Source organism: Schistocerca americana, unplaced genomic scaffold (genome assembly GCF_021461395.2).
Source record: "Schistocerca americana isolate TAMUIC-IGC-003095 unplaced genomic scaffold, iqSchAmer2.1 HiC_scaffold_98, whole genome shotgun sequence".
NCBI lineage: Eukaryota > Metazoa > Arthropoda > Insecta > Orthoptera > Acrididae > Schistocerca > Schistocerca americana.
Genome location: NW_025726763.1, coordinates 707,501 through 712,500, shown reverse-complemented (window position 1 = coordinate 712,500; position 5,000 = coordinate 707,501). Strand labels below are relative to the sequence as shown.

Here is a 5,000-nt window from a genome sequence, read left to right as displayed (position 1 = left end):
CAAATCGCTCCACCAACTAAGAACGGCCATGCACCACCACCCACCGAATCAAGAAAGAGCTATCAATCTGTCAATCCTTCCGGTGTCCGGGCCTGGTGAGGTTTCCCGTGTTGAGTCAAATTAAGCCGCAGGCTCCACTCCTGGTGGTGCCCTTCCGTCAATTCCTTTAAGTTTCAGCTTTGCAACCATACTTCCCCCGGAACCCAAAAGCTTTGGTTTCCCGGAGGCTGCCCGCCGAGTCATCGGAGGAACTGCGGCGGATCGCTGGCTGGCATCGTTTATGGTTAGAACTAGGGCGGTATCTGATCGCCTTCGAACCTCTAACTTTCGTTCTTGATTAATGAAAACATACTTGGCAAATGCTTTCGCTTCTGTTCGTCTTGCGACGATCCAAGAATTTCACCTCTAACGTCGCAATACGAATGCCCCCGCCTGTCCCTATTAATCATTACCTCGGGTTCCGAAAACCAACAAAATAGAACCGAGGTCCTATTCCATTATTCCATGCACACAGTATTCAGGCGGGCTTGCCTGCTTTAAGCACTCTAATTTGTTCAAAGTAAACGTGCCGGCCCACCGAGACACTCACTCAAGAGCACCCTGGTAGGATTGCAACGGGGTCCGCCTCGGGACGCACCAGCACGCACGAGGCGCGTCGCACGCCTTCAGCTCGCCCCACCGGCAGGACGTCCCACGATACATGCCAGTTAAACACCGACGGGCGGTGAACCAACAGCGTGGGACACAAATCCAACTACGAGCTTTTTAACCGCAACAACTTTAATATACGCTATTGGAGCTGGAATTACCGCGGCTGCTGGCACCAGACTTGCCCTCCAATAGATACTCGTTAAAGGATTTAAAGTGTACTCATTCCGATTACGGGGCCTCGGATGAGTCCCGTATCGTTATTTTTCGTCACTACCTCCCCGTGCCGGGAGTGGGTAATTTGCGCGCCTGCTGCCTTCCTTGGATGTGGTAGCCGTTTCTCAGGCTCCCTCTCCGGAATCGAACCCTGATTCCCCGTTACCCGTTACAACCATGGTAGGCGCAGAACCTACCATCGACAGTTGATAAGGCAGACATTTGAAAGATGCGTCGCCGGTACGAGGACCGTGCGATCAGCCCAAAGTTATTCAGAGTCACCAAGGCAAACGGACCGGACGAGCCGACCGATTGGTTTTGATCTAATAAAAGCGTCCCTTCCATCTCTGGTCGGGACTCTGTTTGCATGTATTAGCTCTAGAATTACCACAGTTATCCAAGTAACGTGGGTACGATCTAAGGAACCATAACTGATTTAATGAGCCATTCGCGGTTTCACCTTAATGCGGCTTGTACTGAGACATGCATGGCTTAATCTTTGAGACAAGCATATGACTACTGGCAGGATCAACCAGGGAGCTGCGTCAACTAGAGCTGAGCAGCCGGCCGCCCGGGAGTGTGTCCCGGGGGCCCGCGCGAACACGCAAGCGTCCGCTCAATTATTCTGCAAACAGGAGGAGGCTGAGCTCCCCTGCACAATACACCTCGAAACCCTCTCAGGTCCCGGCGGCGCGCAGCGCCGTCCTAAGTACTTGGTCGGGTTCGAGAGAGGCGCAATCGCCCGGAGTTTGGCGAGTAGACGCTTTAGGTGCGACCACCCGTGCTCCCAACTGAGCTTGCCGCTGCCGACAGAGGCCCGGGAGCGTGCTGTCGTGGCATTGCCGGCGGGAGACAACACGCGCCACCTACGGTGGCCGGCAGCTCCAACGCCAGCGCCACAGAAGGACAAAAGCCCCACTTGGGTGCCGAAGCGAACACTCCCAGCACAGCGCACGCGCCAACACGTCCGCACAGCTGCGATACAATCCACCTGCGAGAACCGCAGAGGCGACCGAGCAGCAGACGGCGTCGCGGCGCCGAGCGCCGGGCGGCGGCGCATCCTCAGCGCACACAGTCCTCAATCGGACCAGCACACTGCAGATGTCCACCGCGCTTCGCACCGGGCCCGCGAGGACCTACTTTGGCCGCACGGCGCCGCGTGCAGGGTGCGCCGGCGCGCAGCTGCGCCGCCTGCCGCCTCCGTCGGCCGGCGCGCCTGCCACTGGCCGCCCCCACCAGCCGGCTGTAGCGCGTGCGCCCACGCACCGCGCGGCCAGCACGCCGGGAGGCCCCCCCTCACCGGCCGGGGACGGTCCCACCCAGCCACCGCCGCGTATCGCTTCACACCCACATGCCATTCACGTTCGTGGGCATGGTGGGTATCGCTGAAACAACCGGTTGGTAGCTCAACCGATCGTCGCCATCACTGATTCACCTCTAGCGAGAACAACCGCACCACAACGGTTTACCAGTTGTTCATTTGCGTAACGTCACCAGCAAACGTAGACGTCCATCGCCATTTGCAAATTCAACGATTGTTGCATGCCTGTGTCAGGTGTCACGACACACTATGTCTGCCCACATACACGCAACAACATGTGCACGCTTCGCGAACACGTGGAAGGTGGCCCCCGTACGTATGCGATGTCCATTGCGCGAACGACTGTCAACCGGCCTCTGTCGCATGTCGCAGATGTGGAACGCAGTGCACCATGCTATCACGGTGTGTGAGAAGAGACGACTACGTCTGACAACACGCGCCACTACATCAACAGACGGCTCATGCTGATCGCCATCCACGGCATACCATACTGCAATCCAGCTCTTATAGGGAGACGACACGTAGCTGAGTGCACAATATTTGGACCGTATGGTTCGCCGTTGTTGGCGCAGTCGTGGTACGGTCACACATGTACCACGATGTATCATTCAGTACATGAGGACCAATGTGCAGTACAGTGTGTGATTTGGACGTACAACATCAGCGGACAGTTGACACAAGCCGTACCACAACGTAGGCTGTGCTTCGCCATGCGAATGCCAATGAACAACTGCGAAGGGCATTGAGCATGTACGTCCTGCTGCCATCCGCATTACAGTGTATAGCTGCAAGGTGTTTAACATGAAGCGATACTCTGGGGACCGGGCAGTGCGAGTAGCAAACTATATTGCGGGGGTTGCAGTTAGGCAACACTACACTAATTTAACGCGTCGTATGACAATTACAGAGCAGGTTAAGGCCCAACGTGTGTTGGGTTAAGGCCCAACGTGTGTTGGGTTAAGGCCCAACGTGTGTTGGGTTAAGGCCCAACGTGTGTTGGGTTAAGGCCCAACGTGTGTTGGGTTAAGGCCCAACGTGTGTTGGGTTAAGGCCCAACGTGTGTTGGGTTAAGGCCCAACGTGTGTTGGGTTAAGGCCCAACGTGTGTTGGGTTAAGGCCCAACGTGTGTTGGGTTAAGGCCCAACGTGTGTTGGGTTAAGGCCCAACGTGTGTTGGGTTAAGGCCCAACGTGTGTTGGGTTAAGGCCCAACGTGTGTTGGGTTAAGGCCCAACGTGTGTTGGGTTAAGGCCCAACGTGTGTTGGGTTAAGGCCCAACGTGTGTTGGGTTAAGGCCCAACGTGTGTTGGGTTAAGGCCCAACGTGTGTTGGGTTAAGGCCCAACGTGTGTTGGGTTAAGGCCCAACGTGTGTTGGGTTTAGGCCCAACGTGTGTTGGGTTTAGGCCCAACGTGTGTTGGGTTTAGGCGCAACATAGGTTAGGTTTAGGCGCAACATAGATTAGGTTAAGGCGCAACATGGGTTAGGTTAAGGCGCAACATGGGTTAGGTTAAGGCGCAACATGGGTTAGGTTAAGGTACAACATGGGTTAGGTTAAGGTACAACATGGGTTAGGTTAAGGTACAATATGGGTTAGGTTAAGGTACAATATGGGTTAGGTTAAGGTACAATATGGGTTAGGTTAAGGCGCAACATGGGTTAGGTTAAGGTACAATATGGGTTAGGTTAAGGCGCAACATAGGTTAGGCTAAGGCGCAACATAGGTTAGGTTAAGGCGCAACATAGGTTAGGTTAAGGCGCAACATAGGTTAGGTTAAGGCGCAACATAGGTTAGGTTAAGGTACAATATGGGTTAGGTTAAGGTACAATATGGGTTAGGTTAAGGTACAATATGGGTTAGGTTAAGGTACAATATGGGTTAGGTTAAGGTACAATATGGGTTAGGTTAAGGTACAATATGGGTTAGGTTAAGGTACAATATGGGTTAGGTTAAGGTACAATATGGGTTAGGTTAAGGTACAATATGGGTTAGGTTAAGGTACAATATGGGTTAGGTTAAGGCGCAACATGGGTTAGGTTAAGGTACAATATGGGTTAGGTTAAGGCGCAACATAGGTTAGGCTAAGGCGCAACATAGGTTAGGTTAAGGCGCAACATAGGTTAGGTTAAGGCGCAACATAGGTTAGGTTAAGGCGCAACATAGGTTAGGTTAAGGCGCAACATAGGTTAGGTTAAGGCGCAACATAGGTTAGGTTAAGGCGCAACATAGGTTAGGTTAAGGCGCAACATAGGTTAGGTTAAGGCGCAACATAGGTTAGGTTAAGGCGCAATACGGGTTAGGTTAAGGCGCAATACGGGTTAGGTTAAGGCGCAATACGGGTTAGGTTAAGGCGCAATACGGGTTAGGTTAAGGCGCAATACGGGTTAGGTTAAGGCGCAATACGGGTTAGGTTAAGGCGCAATACGGGTTAGGTTAAGGCGCAATACGGGTTAGGTTAAGGCGCAATACGGGTTAGGTTAAGGCGCAATACGGGTTAGGTTAAGGTACAATACGGGTTAGGTTAAGGCACAATATGGGTTAGGTTAAGGTACACATTGTTGTACGGAAAGGTGTTTTGGGGGGGGGGGGGGGGCCGGTTTGTTGATTGTGAATATCGTAAGTAAATGACTGCGGCATCATCTGATTTGCCACGTCAGGGTGCACCTTTGGCTCATAACAGGCGGCGCTCTGATTCCATGCTTGTGGCAGACCTGTGTCTTTCATTCCTGCCATTGTTTGTGTGGTGTGACAGGAGGCAGTATTGTGATGTTGGGTGCACCCCTGTGTGGGACATGTGTGGGTGTTGGTGGCTTAGCT

The 5,000-nt window shown here is 53.2% G+C and overlaps 1 non-coding gene across 1 annotated transcript in view; it reads right to left on the bottom strand.

The window, feature by feature from the left end:
* The window catches only part of LOC124593330, a 1,910-nt gene extending 507 nt beyond the window's left edge, over positions 1–1,403 (bottom strand). Inside the window, exon 1 of the ribosomal RNA XR_006977977.1 lies at positions 1–1,403. This exon is cut by the window's left edge and continues 507 nt beyond it. This is a non-coding gene — a ribosomal RNA (small subunit ribosomal RNA).
* Between the last annotated feature and the right edge of the window lie 3,597 nt (positions 1,404–5,000).